Here is a 16,671-nt window from a genome sequence, read left to right as displayed (position 1 = left end):
GTTGCTGCATTTGTTTATCTGTCTTATTGAAGATCCCCAAATTTAATCACTCCTACATCAGTGGCTCAGCTTTCATCTGCAAAGACCCTCAAACCTTTACACATCACTCTCTTTATTCCTTTTTTTAAGATGACTCCTAAAATCTACGTCTTTGATCAAGTTGCCCAAATGTCTCCTTGTATGATTAAAGTCAAATTGTGGCTGATAATGATCTTGTAAGGTGTCTGGGGAATGTTTCACCACATGAATGGTACTACACAAATCCAAGCTGACGTTATAGTATTTTAGGCTGTTTTCTTTTGTAAATAGTATATCTGACCCGTAAGTGCCTACAAGACATATGTTCACCTGAGTAAATTGTTTGCAGAGTGTTGCAGGTTTCTAGCTTGGCATTGGCTGTTTTTTATCTCAGAGGTTAGGAGGACATTGCCTTGTTGACCCAAGGCAATGGTACTATTTGAAATAGAGCAGGGAGTTGTGCCTTCTGTGGTGTGACTTAGATTTGTCTCTTAACTAGCATCACCAAATATCTGAGACCAACTTAGCAGTTATAATAGCCTGAAGAACAACGACTGTATTTCATGCTGGCTGGCTGTAAAAAGCCAAAGAAGATATTTTGTCATACGTCAAACTGCTGTAAAATGCACCAGGTGAGTTGACAAAAATGAAATATTTCTGGCAGTTTAAGTTGATGCCTTTCTGCCACGAATACACAGAGGTGGTGACATGCAGCGTGTAGTACCTGCAGACCGACATAATGAGGATCTGATACAGAGGGGGAGGGAGAGAGAGAGAGAGAGAGAGAGAGAGAGAGAGAGAGAGAGAGAGTGAGAGAGTGAGAGAGTGAGAGAGACACGAACATTGAACAGAGAACATAACAGCGCAGTACAGGCCCTTTGGCCCTCGATATTGCACCGTCTTGTGAAAGCAATCTGAAGCCCACCCAACCTGCACTATTCCATTATCATCCATATGTTTATCCAAAGACCATTTCGATGCCCTTAAAGTTGTTGAGTCTACTACTGTTGCAGGCAGGGCATTCCATGCCCTTACTACTCTGAGTAAAGAACCTACCTCTGACATCGGTCTTATATCTGCTCATCCACTTTACCAAGAATCTTACCACTAGCCCAGAACTCTGTATTCCTGTTACTCCTTCCAAAGTGAATCACCTCACACTTTTCCGCATTAAACTCCAGTTATCACCTCTCAGCCCAGCTCTGCAGCTTATCTATGTCCCTCTGTAACCTGCACAAACATGTAAATAGATAAATAAAGTGTTACCTGCAGAGAAACAGGCATAGATTAGAGGATGTGAAACCTACGCACACAAACATACACATAGAGGATCTGATACCTGCAGATAGACACACAGGCACACACGCTAGAGGATGTGGTACCTGCAGGCAGGCACGCATACACTAGAGGATGTGGTACCTGCAGGCAGACACATGCACGCACACACAAACAAATACACATGTGCACCCGCGCGTGTGCACACGCACAGACCCTCCTGGAGCCTACTCTGTACCGACCAGGATTTGACCTGATATTCCAACGCAGGAAATCGCCAATCAATGTGTCTGAGACCAAAGCTTGTTGCAATTCTCTGGGAGGCGGTCCCTTTCCCTGAGCCAGGAAGACCCAGCATGACAGCTCAGAAGATTGTGGAAGCCACCTCTGGGACAGGTTCATTGAAATTAAATTCAGCAAAATGAATCAAGCTGAAGAAAAAAATGCAGGGCCCCTAAATGAGGTGTTGAGAAACACCGAAGTTCATAATTTAAATACTCCAGCAAAAATACTTGACTCTACAAAATGTAGTGCGACATTTTTCTGAACCGTGTAAGTAATTTGCTACTCATACAATTAATTTAATATTTCCAGGCTCAAGTAAATCCATGTTATCCATTACATATCACTTGAAAATTATTTTAACAAAGTTCTGCTATAAAGATATTTATATCTACTCTGCAGTAATGTCAAATTTACTCAATTAAACATGCATTCCTTTTCTAAACACAACTAACAAATACACTCACAAGCTGGGATCAAACCAGAAAATATTCAAAACGTTTTGATTTTCATTTTGTAAATTAATAGTCACCTTTTTTCTATAAATTCATTCCTTGTTTTCATGCAATATGGCGTGGCGGTTAATTGAACAAATTCTCTGTGTGCAGGAATGACACTGGGTCTGACTGTGGCCATCTGCACATTCTTCCCCACACGCTGGAGTGTGAACAAACTTATTCTGTACATGCAGGATGTAGGCAACCAGCAAATCGAAAGTGATTTAAGTTGGAAATTAATCTTGTTATCTGGGTTTGAGTACTAGCTCATTTTTTGCAGTTGAAATGTAGCAGAGAGCAATTGCATTTCGAATTGCGAGTAAACAATGTTGTGATAAAAGGAATTGTGCATTCTTTGAGACTTTGGATTTTATAAAAGTAAATAAATATGAAATTAAAATATTATCAGTACAGAGATCTGAAATAAAAACCCAAATCACTGGATAAACTCACCAGGTCTGACCACATTGGTGGAGAGCAAAGCAAGGTTGATGATCTTTCATCAGGTACAATAGCAGGAAAGGAAGTGGAAGGAAGAGGGGCAGTGTGTGATAGGCTGCAATCCACTCTATCATAGACCCCTACTTTTGCTAATCCATTTGCCCTCACCCCACCTGCTTTTGCTGCTTTTAGTCATGATTAAAACCAATTGTAACTTTCTCCTGTTCAGGTGGAAAGTAATTGGCTTGAAATATTACTTTGCATTTTCCTAGACTGATGCAATATTAACTGCTGAATATTTGCAGCATTTTTTTTGTTTCTCTCCCTGTTTCCTCCACTCTCATCTCCCTCATTGCAAGGAGATCATGAATTTCTTGTCATTAAGATTAAGACTATGAGGTCAGTTGCCTTTCCATTTTCTTCCCTTCGTCCCTGGGCAAACGTCCTCTCAGGTTTCTCCCTGTCCTAATCATGAATTTACATTATTCTCCAGTTTATCTCCAATCTCCCTTCAAGCCCTCTGCAAGCTTAACTTGCCCATGAGACCCACTTCCTTTTCCCTCAACAAAGAAAAATTCCAGATGCTGGAAATGAAAATCAAAACCAGAAATAGCTGGAGAAACTCAGCATGTCTGGCATCATCTGTGGAGAAAAAGCACAATCAATGTTTGGCGTTCAAATACCCTTCTTCAGAACTTAAACACTGACTCTGCTTTCTCTCCACAGGTGCAGCCAGATCTGCTGAGTTTCTCCAGCTATTTCTGTTTTTGTTCCTGTTCCTTCAATCCTGTTACCCAAAACTGCTCTCCAACTACCCCTCCTCATACCATCTTAACTGATACTTAAAATAACAGTTATGTCTCTTCAGGTATTGTCCTTCTCTGCTTCAAATCTCCTTTCATCATCTCTCTGTTCCACAAAACATCCTTGATCCCATTTTCCTTGCATACTCCCACCCTACCTCTAATCTCTCCAGTATCCTTCAATGCAATGTCACCTCCCAAATCTATTCCAAAGCTCCAGGTTTGAACTTTCTGCCCCTATTATAGTACTGGAACAGCTCTTTTGAAAAGTCACAGAAGACATTGTACGTAACTCAAACTGTTTCCTCTAACATGTACTTGGGTGGGACTGTGCATTCATAGAATCTATTGAATCCCTACGGTGTGGAAACAGGTCATTTGGCCCAATAAATGCACACCAACATTCTGAACAGCATTCCACCCAAACTCACCCTCCTACACTCATCCCTGTCAGTCTGCATTTCCCATGGCTCATCCACCTAGTCAAACACTATGCGGCAAATTAGCATGGCCAATCCACCTAGCCTGCACATCTTTGGACTGTGGGAAGAAACCGGAGCACCCAGAGGAAACCCACGCAGACACAGGGAGAATGTGAAAACGCCACACAGACAGTCACTCAAGGCTGGAATTGACCTCTAATCTTTGGCTAGCGCTGCTGCCTCATATCACCACTGAACCAGCAATAACACCCTTATTCCTTGTTCAATTCTTATCTAATCACAGGTAGTCTCTCACCTGAAATAATTTCTCTATCCATTCCTCCCAGGGTTGCCTATACATCTGTCCTTGACCACATCCTACTTCTCATTAGTTGTTCTTCAATAATATAAAACATCATCTGAAACACAGCATCAGTCTCCACACATGCTTTGACAAAATCTGACTTCTATATAATCAACAACTCTTTTAATCTCTCCACACTCTCTAAATAAACAGAAATTTCTTCCAACTAAGAACTGGGGAGACAGAAATTATTTTGTTCTGTTCCCACCACAAACTACATTTCCGAGATGCCAACTGCCCTTCTTTCTGGCAACACTTGAGTTGAAACTGACTGTTTTCAACCATACTGCTGGTGAATGATCTTCCAACCACACACTGTCAGACTCACTAAGGCCTACCTACCTTCACTTTTGTAAGGTGCCCAACTCTGTCACTAGGGTAGTTCACCTGCTGAAACACTCACCCGTAACTTTGTCATTTTGGACCTGCCTACTCCAACACACTCCAGCAAGCCTCCACAAACTTGAGATTATCTAAATCTCTGTCGATGTCCTAATTCATTCCATTTATGCATCACCCCTGTGCCCACTATCTACAGTGGCTCCAGACTAAGTAGTACATTAATTTCTAAAATATGTACCTGTGTTTTCAAATCTATCCATTGCTTCAGCTCTCCCTATTCCTATCATCTTCTCTCCATACAATGCCCCACAATATCTGAACTTCTCTAATTCTGGCCTTTTCCATATCATAATTTTCATTGTATCATGATTCAAAAAAGTGCCTTCAGCTGCCAAGACCCCAGACTCTGAAATTTCTTCCCTAGACCTTTCAGCTTTTCTAGCTGTCTCATTTCCTTTAAAATCAAACTCTTCATCTTCCATCTCTGTATGTGACTCAATGCAAATATTTCTTTGGTAATTTTTTTATTTGGAAGAATAACTGCTAATTTATTTTTTTAAAGGCACAGTCTCCTAAGGTTTTGTAATCCAAATAGGGCCATTTTGATGGAGCACAGGAACAGGGGGTTTGGGAGTTTATATTCCCAAATTTTGAAAGGCAGCAAGGCAATTAATGAGGAAACTATACAAAAGCCTGTGGGTTAATGAGGGAACTATACAAAAACCTGTAAATGGGGGGACTGTATTTAAATAAAACAAAGAAGTTATGCCAAACATTGTTAAACCAGCAGTCGGTATGGACGCTACACTGTAGGAAGAATGTTGAAGCACTGGAGATGTTTGAGAAGGTTTTACATGGCTTATATTGGATGGATACACAATAACTGGCCATTCAGCCCAATCAGACCATGCAGTCTTTCTGCTCCGCTCAGGCCTCCTTCCATTGTTCCTCATCCCAATCCATCATGCAGCCATCTATTCCCTGCTTCCTCCTATGCTTGGCCAGCTTCCATAATCGATCCATTCCACTCACTTAAATCACTCCCTGTCATAGCAAGATTCAACATTCTTCCCACTCTTCAGGTAAAGAAGTTTCTGCTGAGCACCCTACTGGATTTCATAGATATCATCTTAGATTGATAACCTATAGCTATGCTCTTCCCGACAAATGGAAATATTAATTTATGTAGCCACACTGTCAAGACCATTCCCTGTTTCATTTTAAAAACCCCTACTAGGTGTTCATCCACCTTCTTTTTTCAACAGTAAACAGACTCAGTCTGTGTGTCCTTCTCTGATATATAATATATATATACATATTATATATACACTCATCTTTATGGTATCGTCCTTGTAAATCAATTTTACACCTGATTTTCTTATTTTATTCATTAGTTTATTATGATGCACTTTCCTGAAGGTTATTTGTTTCTCTACTCCACTTAGATTCACATTTTCCAAGTAATTTTCATCATTTGACTTGAATATCTGAGATTTCCATAGACTAAAAATGGCTTCAGAAAGGACTGAATTGGCCTACACTGAAAGCAAGAAGTGATGGTGAATCTGTTGAGAGTAAAACAGAGTTAACATTTCGAATCTGATATGACTCTGCTTTGGAATTTTAGAATCTCTATATCATATATAGAATTCGAGCAATATGGTCAACATGAAACCACTGAGTTCAATGTTTTAAAACATGCCGGACAACTCTGGTGACATTGATCATCAACTTTAAAGAGCTAAAATAGAAAAGGTCATGGGTTAAAAACTAGAAAAATGTCATATTTTCGATTTTCAGATTGAATTGCCACATGTAAGTCTTGGTATAATATATGTATACAGTACAGCAGAGCTAAACTTAGAATTCAAAGATGACTTCAAGACTTTCAAATGAAACTTACATAGTTATTCACATCAACTACAATTCCATCCAATCTGTTAATTTGAGCTCTACAAGGTTATTCCTAAATTAATGAAGTAGTAGCCTCTCATCAAATCAGTTTTACTAAAAATGGACATTGGAATCAGTCATTTAATAAAACAGAATGATGACAAAATGGAGAATGTATTAGAGAATTACTTTTAAATCAAATCAGATGACTTAATTAATTTTGAGCGGGAATGTTCCGCAAAATGCCATCTGTTAGCTAAATATAAGGAAGTTGGACTCAAGGCTGAATTCCCTGATGTGAGGAACACTTCTACTAAACCTTAGACTACTAAAAGGACCAAGGAAACTCAGTCTTTCTGCACCATATGTTTTTTGTTTATAATTCAAGCACAAAATCTGGAAGTTTGGTGAACCATTGGGAGGCTGGCATAGGCCTTCAACATGATGTAGTCAGACAGTAAATGAAGTTCATGCAGAGAAATGTGAAGTGATTCCCTTTAGTGTGAAGAACAATAGCAAACAATATCGACTGAAGGCACAATTCTAGTAGGGATGTTGATTTTTCTCAGTCTGGATTGTTGCAAATCATTCTGCCCCATCATCCCGAACCTTATAATACAATGATCACTCTCTCCTAAATGTTCCCGAACTGGCACTTGATCCACTTGACCCAACTCATTTCCGAGAATCAGGTCCAACAGTGCATCCTTGTTGAACTGAAAACTTACAGTTATAGGAAGTTCTCCTGCATGCAACATTTGTCCCTTTGGTACCCTGTATATGTTTGGTTTATAGAGGTCCCCTATTGTAAGTTGGTATCTCCCTCTAATTTCCCTGCAGATTTGTTCTTCTACATCCTATCCACCAGTTGGTGATCTCTGTGCACAAGTCATAAGTCAGAACAGTGAGAGTGTTACTAATCAGACACCCAGCTTTAGTTAGTAGAGAGATAGAACATAGAACATTACAGCGCAGTACAGGCCCTTCGGCCCTTGATGCTGCACCGACCTGTGAAACCAATCTGAAGCCCATTTAACCCACACTATTCCGTTATCATCCTTATGTTTATCCAAAGACCATTTAAATGCCCTTAAAGTCGGTGAGTCTACTACTGTTGCAGGCAGGGCATTCCACGCCCTTACTGCTCTCTGAGTAAAGAACCTACCTCTAACATCTGTCTTATATCCGCTCATCCACTTTACCAAGAATCTTACCATTAGCCCAGTACTTCGTATTCCTGTTACTCCTTCCAAAGTGAATGACCTCACACTTTTCCGCATTAAACTCCATTTGTCACCTCTCAGCCCAGCTCTACAGCTTATCTATGTCCCTCTGTAACCTGCACAAAAGAAAGGAAGTAGTGTTAAACTTGCATTGAACACTACATCGGCCTCAAGTATAGTACTGCATCCAGTTCTAGCACTTTAGAAAAGATGCGCAGATATTAGAGAGAGGGCAGAAAAGATTCATAAAAATACTTCCAGGAATGAGGAGTTTCAATTATGAAGACAAGTTAGGACTGCTGTCCTTAGAAAAGGGAGATTTCAGAGGACATTCATAGACATATTCAAAACCATGAGGGGTCTGGACAGAGTAAATGAGGAAACGTTGTTCCCACTCAAGAGCAGATGGAGAACAAGTGGCACTCATTGGAAGAAATCAACAAAAGACACAAAGGTGATATGAGAAAAGAACTTTTTTTTCACAAAGTAAGTGAAACCTGGAATACATGGCTTTGTCAAGGGCAGGTCATGTCTTACAAATTTAATTGAGCTTTGATAAGGTGATGCAGGCAGTCGATGGGAGTTGTGCTGTGAATGTTGTATATTTGGACTTTCAGAAAGAATTTGATACAGTGCCACGTGACAGGTTGGTTGGAAAATTACAATTTTTTAGGATTGATGGATCCTTGGCAGAATGTTTTAGAAGACGGTTAAAAGATAGTATGCAGAGGGTAGGTATAGATGGGCATTTCTCAAACTGGACACAGTGAAGAAGACTTATAAGATCCTTGGGTTTATAAATAGAGGCATAGCATATAAAATCAAGGAAGTGAGGAAACAGCTGTACAAATCATTGGTCAGATCAGATTTGGAGTATTGTGTTCAGTTCTGAGCACCTTATTTAAGGAAGGGTGCTAAAGTCCTGAAGAGAGAGTATGAAAACAATTTACAAGAATGATATTATAATGAGGGATTTGAAATACAAGGAAAGATTAGGCAAATTGGGCTTCTACTCATCGGAGCAGAGAAGATGGAGGTGACCTTATTGAGGTGTTCGAACAATTTTGACACGGTAAAGAAGGATATTCTATTTCTACCAGTTGGTATGTCAGTAATTGGGGATACAATTTCAAGATCATCAGCAAGACAGCTAGGAATGAGATGGGGAGAAACCTTTTGGCTTAGAGAGTTGTTAGGATTTGGAGGTTGATTTCCTGGAGGTTTGGAAAGACAGCTGGCCATATAGTTGAAAGTGATGAATTTAGACGATGATGGAGATAGCGTTGGAGCGTGGAACTAGCTGGGTAGCTCTTTCAGGAGCCAGTTTGGACACAAAGGGCCCAATTCTATAATTCAATGTTATTTGTTCCCTTCATATTTTTCACTAGCTTTATGCTATCCTTCTGTTGACTTTATTTGCTGGAGATGCACCAAGGAAAGCATTCTATCTGGATGCATCCCAGCTTGATACAGCAACTGATCTGCTCAGGACGGTAAGAAACTACAGCAAGCTGTGAACACGCCCAGACAATCATGCAATTGACTCTGTCCACACTTCTCATTGTCACAGAAAGGCCACCAACATCATCAAAGACCCATTCCATCTGGTTATACTCTCTTCCAACCTCTTCCCTTGGGCAGAAAATACAAAAGCTCAAACACACATACCAACATGTTTTAGAATGGTTTCTTTCCTGCTGTTATTAGACTTCCGAATGGGCCTCCTGCATTTCAAATATAATGTTGACTTTGCTTTTTATGAACCTTCTTTGTAGCCTTAACTTTTTTCCCTTGCTCTGTTTAATCGCCCTGTGGTCTTTTTGTCTTTATATGTTATAATCAGCGTACTGCACGCAAAACAGAACCTTTCATTGTGTTTAGGTATATGTGACAATAATAGATCAAATCAAATCAAATCAATAACAAATCAATCCTAAATTCTCTCCAGTCCTCCCATTTGTATTGAGAATGTTTTCAAAATTAAAGACCAAATAAAGCCAAGGCTGGCTCTGCTGAAATTAGGAAACAGCATCAACAATCCCAAGACAGGAAACTAGTGAAAAACTATTAGGTTATGTATGTGTTGTGGATGTCAAACATTGTCAACTTACCTTAAGTCCCCACACTTTGCATTGTGGTGAGCTGTCTCTCAATCAATAATTGTCAGCTTCGTTTAGTGCTGGTACCCTAATTTTGGAGTTGGAAAAATTGTTTTCAAGATGTCAACACACAATCCAGACTGATGCATCAGTCTCGTAGCAAGGGAATGCTACATTTTGGGAGGAGAAAAAAGTTCTTGTTGCTGATTGTTATCCACTAAACAATAGTACACATTTTGCCAATACAATATTTTGTCAGGCTGGACTGTTCAGCCAGATGTTTCAAACTGCATACTGCTTGGGATATCCTATTAGTCAAATAGGAGGGACAAGTTGGAATGAGCAGCCAGTCTGAAGTGCGAAATGATCCTTACAATGCCAACCATGATGAAATTTATTCTACCAACATGTAGAAGGTGGTAGGAAAATAGCAGGGAAATGTGATTAATTGTAAGTCAAACGCCAAGACAGTCCAGATGTGATGGGTCGAAGGTCTTATTTCCTTGCTGTATTCAAACGTAATAAACGACGATTCAAAGGAAATAAATAGCAAAAATAAAAGGAAAAAATTCTCCAAAGTACTTCGTTGCATTGGCCGAAAAGTATTGTATTTTCTTGTTCACAGCTTGAGATTGTTTGTCTCCTTTCTGCCAATGTATTTTGACAAAATCCAAACTAATTAATATTATTGGGTGAATCCTTCTCCTCCCTTCCTCTAGTTTGCAGCTTTTTAATCATTACAAAGTACAGTTGTCAAGGTCCGCGTTCAACCTCTAACATTTGTCCAAGTGGCGGACTTTGTGGCATGGGGAGAATGTCAACTCCATATTTCATAAAGAACCACAAGCACATTCTCCCACTGTAAATGCAGTAATACAGATACAAAGGCGTTAAAGTCTGAATGCGAGAAATTGAGAGAAACAAAATACCAACGGAACATCTTGAGAGCCCGTGAGTTTTGCTTTTTTTTTCTGTCTGGAAGTGATTAATCTGCGGCTCCTCTGACTTCTCAGTGGTGTCTGTATGACTCAGCAAACTTGGAAATACCCATCTACGCAACTCCTCCATCGAGGAAGCCAAAAATTATCTTTGAAAAGCAAGACTAACTGCTCACAATGGAGTATGGGCCCTTTTTTTATGCTTCTTAACGTCGTACAAGCAGGATCCAAGGCTGATCCTTTTGGAGAAAATTGTAAAAAGATGACATACATTGGTACATGTTATCGCTGCCCCCACATACGAGTTATATCTGAGGATTAAAGCACTCTAATTAAAAATATGTTGACGATGTTTAGCAATTACGAGCAAAGCACGTTACATGTTCCAAGCAATAGCAGAAATAAATGAGACGCAGGCTGACTTTAAATATGTTTTGCGTTGTTTTTTTTGCACTCTGGGGAGTTGGAGAGGGACCCGGAAGTTTTTTACATATCACATGGCTGAGAGATTTAATATAAACACAAAAATGGCGGCAGTCACATTGAGAGAGTGTGTTTGCTGCGTCATAAAATAATATGCATGTAAACAAAGAGAGGAGAGACAGGAGAAAGAGGAAAGCAAGGGAGACAGACAGAGCGAGGGGGAGGAAAGCGAGCGATCGGGGCCGCTAGCGTCAGCAGCAGCGGCGACACTGTCTATCAGACTGGGACTGGGACTGACTGAGAGCGGCTCCGCGCTGGGGTCTACCGGGGTGGGGGTGCTCATTGTGTCCAGACTCTGTACTGGGCAAAGCTTCGCCCACTGTGTGTGCACTGATTCGGAAGAGAGTTTGACAGATTTGTGTTGAATATCTCTGCACGCATGTACAATGCAGTAAATTATACTCCACGCAAACTGCTTGTGTTAAAAAGTCATTGAGTAAAATAATGAATAAGGGCAAATCTGGAAATCAGCCTCCGATGCCAATTTCTAGAAACTGGTGGAATCTTTGAATGTCTCGGTGCCAGTTGGGTTTCACGTGTTTTTATTCAATTAGAATGTATTTTGCTAACATTCTCTGTCGCTTAGTTTTTTTTGTCACATGATGTAAGTTTGCACTAGGGACGGATTTTTTAAAAAAAATAATGTTTCCAAATTTTTAAAAATGTTTTGGAGATTTCTACAGGTTCGAAAGATGGGAAACAGCGCCCAAATCCAACTTGTTTACACCGAACCAGGGTCGTGCATGGAGAGAGAAGGTGGAGCATCGGATCTCTGATTCTGAATGATGCATTCCCTGCGAAAAAAAAACAGCTCCTCCTCCCTCTCGAAAGGTAATGTGAAGCTAACTTACTGCTTTATTGAAGAAATTTTGAGATATCTGTTCACCAAATAAGTGAATTCGTTTCAATTTGTTTGGATTTCGTTTGTGGTTTCAGACTCAGACTATTGATAAACTGAACAGAGGCACCATGGCATATGTAAAACGCATGTGGCCAGACATGGAGTTGTTTACACTATCTCTGAATTTAATCCTTTGAAAGTTGTTTGGAATTTCCTCATAAGGTAAAGTGCCTTTCATATTATTTGTGCACAAATACATTTAATTTTTAAATGTTTGATTTTTAAACAACAGAAATCTATATCAAACTCTTTATGTGATAAAGCATCCCAAGGCAGTTCACAGGAACGTGATTAAGCAAAGTTTGATGACTGGCCACACCAGGAAATATTAGGACGAATCACCAAAAGCTTGATCAAACAGCTACGTTTTAAGAAACAGTTTAAAATAGAAGAGGTGGAGAGGGTTGAGAGAGAATTCCAACATTTAGGGCCTTCGCAACTGAAGGAAGGCTGCCTGTACTGGAAGGATTACCATCAGAGATGATCAAGTAATTGGAAGTGGAGGAATACTGAGGACTCAGAAGGACATGAACATAGGTTTGGGAAGTGGGAGAACTGTACAGAATTCCTGAATCAAAGATGAGAACTTTAAACTTGAACTTGGCCATACTGGAATCCACTGAAGGTCAGTGAATATGGATGATGGGTAATTGGGACCCTGAACGAGTTACAACACAGATGAATTTGGGAATTTTTGTAGAAATTTTGATAATTGAATAAAAGCTCATTTCAGGGTTAATTATGACAATGACATTATGTTTCGTCTGGTTTTGACTGCAAGCAGTAATATTCAAAACATGTATACCAAAATCTTACAATAATTATTCATTCACACCTTTTTATTGAATTGTAATTTAGAATGAATGTTTTGTATGGCAGTGAGATAAATATCCCAAGACACTTCAAAGAGACATATGAGATATTAAAAAAGAATCAGCAGCAAAACAAAGGTGACATTTGGAGGAGGAACAAAAGCTTAATTGGAAAGGTAGTCTGAAGGGCTCACAGTGATAGTGAAAGGCCAGGCTGTGGATAGATTTAGAGATAATGGGAACCGCAGATGCTGGAGAATCCAAGATAACAAGCTGCGGAGCTGGATGAACGCAGCAGGCCCCAAGCAGCATCTTAGGAGCACAAAAGCTGACGTTTCGGCCCTAGACCCTTCATCACAAAAAAAAATTAACATTCTTGTGTTCATGAGTTTCAGAACCAAACACCATCGCAGTTTATCATGACCAAGAATGAGTGCAAGTTTGTGGAGATGGGGAGCAGAGTTTTAAGTGGGCTGATGTTTACAGAGGGTGGAGAATGAGTCTGCTGAATGGGAGATCTGAAGAAATACTGCACTGATAACATTAACTGTTTCTCTTTTCATAAATGCTGCCAGACGTGCTGAGTTTCTCCAGTCTTCACAATTTTATTTAGCGAATAAAAGACCAGCAATTGATTTTTCTCTGTGTATAAAATTGAGAAACCTTTGTGTGGAACCAAGGCTCATAAGCTTAAAAAAAATGTCATGAAGGCCATGAACTACTGATTTCTTGTCTGCGTTTTTGTTCATTCATGGGATGTGGGTTTTGATGTTGGTAAATCACCTTCTTGAACTGTTGTAGTCTGTGGGGTGGAGGAACACTCTCAGTGCGGTTAGCAAGTGCGTTCTGCAATGTCGACCCAGTAGTAGTGAAGAGATGGTGGTTTAGCTCCATGTCCAGATGATGTGTGTCCAGAAGATGAGTCTTCAGGTGGTGATGTTGCTGGGCATTTACTGGCCTTGGCTTTCTAGGTGGTAGATTGGAAGGTGCTGCTGAAGGAGCCTTGGTTAGTTTATGCAGTGGCATCCTGTATATAGTACACATGGTTACCACTATGTGTCAGTAATGAAGGGAGTAAATGTTGAAGATGATGGAGGGATGTCGATCAAACTACATCATGGATGATGTCGAGTTCTTTTTAAATGTAGTTAGGTATGCGTGGAGTGCACCATCGTACTCTTGTCCCTTGTAGATTGGGGACAGGCGTTAAGGAAACAGGAGGTGAGTTAGTGGCTGCAGAATCCCAGCTTTTGACCTATCTTTGTAGCCACAATGTTTATAGTCTGGCCCAGTTCAGTTTCTTGTCAGTTGTAACCCTCAGAATACTGATATTGGGGATTCAATAATGACAGGGCCACCGAACACCAAGAGGAAATGGTTAGAATCTGTCTTTTTGGAGATGGTCATAGTCTGCCATTTGTCTAGTGCAAATGTCTCTTACCACTTCTCAGCCAGAGCTTGCATGTTATTCCAGTCTTGATACATATATTACAACTCAATGAGGCCCACAAACACACAAAACTGCCATCAGTTTCATACTAAACAAGAACCAAAAGAACTGTGGATGCTGTAAATCAGGAACAAAAACAAAGTTGCTGGGAAAGCTCTCATCGGGTCCTGCAGCATCTGTGGAGGAGAAAACAGAGTTAACGTTTCAGGTCCGGTGACCCTTCTTCAGAATAGTTCTGAGTTTGGACCCGAAACGTTAACTCTTGTTTTCTCCTCCGCAGATGCTGCCAGACCCGATGAGAGCTTTTCCAGCAACTTTGTTTTTGTGCCATCAGTTTCACTCTGCACTTGACCTATCTCCTTAGGGTTGCTCACCATTTAATTGTTTGGAGCTGCAACAGGTAATTGGGCAATTGGGCTAAAGCGACTCTGATACATGTGCTTCACAAGGGAAGGTAAGGGAAATTTGGAGGATTGGGGTATTGTGGTGAGGAATGTCAGCATGAAATAAGAGTAGAAAATAAATACTACTTAAACAGGGTTGACGAAGGAGAAACAAGAAGACAGTAAACTGCTAATTTGGTAGAAATGAAAAGCAAAAGAAATCTCAAGCCATCCTTGAAAAGAAAAGAAAATCCCTGTGTTTTTAGGAGTGGATAACTTTGTGAGTGTAATCTAAAGCTGCATGCTAAACATTCAAGAGGCCAGTGAAGGGAAAAGGTTTGAATACGTTTGCTTTAGATTTCAGGGAAATTCAAGATTTGGGGTTATAAGGACATTTTCACAAGATTGAAGTTTTTGGAAAAACTGGGTTTGATCAGAGAATTTGTAATAAGTTCTATTTCACAGAGACTCAAAGGGAAGAAGGACTTGTGGATTTGCATGTTTGGAGATCAGAGGGAAAGGGAAAAAAATCAGATGAGTGTGAGTAAATGGGGGAGTGAAATTTCTGGAGTGTTATGAGACATGGTTTGCAATGGAAAAAATGTAATCATAGTAATATTTTGTTCTATCTAGGGCTACAAGATAGGTAATGGAGCACCCTCCCAGATCTTCAAATAGTACTGAAGTCTTTGTACATTAAAAATACTTCTCATCCTCATAAGGTTAAACCAATACTGTAAGTACTATCTCTGGTTTGTGTTAATCATTGAAACTACGTTGAAATGTGCAAAGAGAAAAACAAAAGCTATTCAACTTGAATGCTTTATTTTTTTTACTGGTGAAGACTTATTTAATTAGGTAGGGAGGAAATTAACGAGGAACTGTGCATGTGATCATTGTTCAATGTCACAGCTGGATAACTGGCCCAGTCAAGATGACTCTGTGGTTAGGTAACTGGTTGGCACTTGCTGTTTTGGCAGTGGTTACTTGGTCAATGTGGTAGAGGACACCTAACACTAATGGAAGTGTGATTGTGAATGATGAGTCTGCTTCTTCAACAGAGAAATTGGGGGGGGATGGGAGAGCAAAAGTAGATGACTAATGATCGACCAAAAATGTTCTTATTTGCATATTAATTATACTGACTTGTAACTGCCTAAAATTTCCGCTGTATTTTTGACATAGCCATCTGTTTGTTCTATATAAAGCATTGTAGGTATTTGCTTCTACGATTAAATATTGACTGATTCTATCAGCCATGTTTGATTTTCTCTGAAGCTGAAGTATGAAAACTGGCACTTCTCTGGCTCACTGGGCTTAAATATGATGTCCTGTTTGTCAGACAAAAGCAAAGCACTGAAGATAGTGGGAATTTGAAATGAAAGCAGCAAATGGGAGAAGGGCAGGTAGACCGAGAAATAGGGTTAAGCATTTCATCTGTGTGCTTATCTGTAATGTTAATTTTATACCTCTCCCTGCAGATGTTGCTTGACCTGCTACGTATTTCCAACATTTACTGTTTTATCAAGCCAGTCTAAAGCTAACTGCCATAATAGCTTGCGGTCACTGGTTTCCTAACAGCATTTTGGATGTACCTGTATGTTTGCACCACAGGATTTTAAGTATGTGGCTCACTGCTACCTGCTCTAGGGCAATTAGGGATGTGCAATAAATGTTGCCCCAGCCAGTGACACCAACATTCCATGAAAGAATTTTAAAAAATGAGTATTTTGTGATTTCCTTGTCTGATGTATATACATTCTTTCATGGAGGATGTATGTAATTGTTCTTCAACTACAGATTTACTTTCTTCTGATGAAGATTTTGTATGTTTACTCAGATTTGGTACTGTTTACTGTCGAAGTACAAAAGGTCAAATTACACTTCCATGTATTTGAATCTAAGTTTAGCATAATTTAAATCACTAATTTCAGATTTACCTTTGCTTGCATTTCGTTCATTTCAGCTTTGGAAGTTTCCTGCATTATGGGACTGCATCTTTCACTTTGGTACAAAATAAAGGCATTAAAAGTAAAAGCATGAAT

General features: G+C 39.8%; 2 protein-coding genes across 4 annotated transcripts in view; one reads left to right on the top strand and one right to left on the bottom strand.

The window, feature by feature from the left end:
• Window positions 1-7,604, bottom strand: part of dnajc6 (DnaJ (Hsp40) homolog, subfamily C, member 6) — a 188,922-nt gene extending 181,318 nt beyond the window's left edge. The window contains exon 1 of the mRNA XM_059647867.1: window positions 7,552-7,604. The gene's annotated coding sequence lies outside the window, so the exon portion shown is untranslated. The remainder of the gene's footprint in view (window positions 1-7,551) is intronic.
• A 2,840-nt stretch (window positions 7,605-10,444) lies between these two features.
• jak1 (Janus kinase 1) overlaps window positions 10,445-16,671 on the top strand; it is a 146,245-nt gene continuing 140,018 nt past the window's right edge. Inside the window, exons 1-4 of one of the 3 annotated variants that reach the window (XM_048538741.2) lie at window positions 10,445-10,610; window positions 11,764-11,911; window positions 12,017-12,143; window positions 15,260-15,362. The gene's annotated coding sequence lies outside the window, so the exon portion shown is untranslated. Of the gene's footprint in view, window positions 10,611-11,092; window positions 11,912-12,016; window positions 12,144-15,259; window positions 15,363-16,671 lie in introns of those variants that run through there. The other 2 variants (XM_048538740.2, XM_048538739.2) reach the window with 2 other exon arrangements.

Source organism: Stegostoma tigrinum, chromosome 8 (assembly GCF_030684315.1).
Source record: "Stegostoma tigrinum isolate sSteTig4 chromosome 8, sSteTig4.hap1, whole genome shotgun sequence".
Lineage (NCBI taxonomy): Eukaryota > Metazoa > Chordata > Chondrichthyes > Orectolobiformes > Stegostomatidae > Stegostoma > Stegostoma tigrinum.
This window is presented reverse-complemented; position numbering and strand designations above follow the sequence as displayed.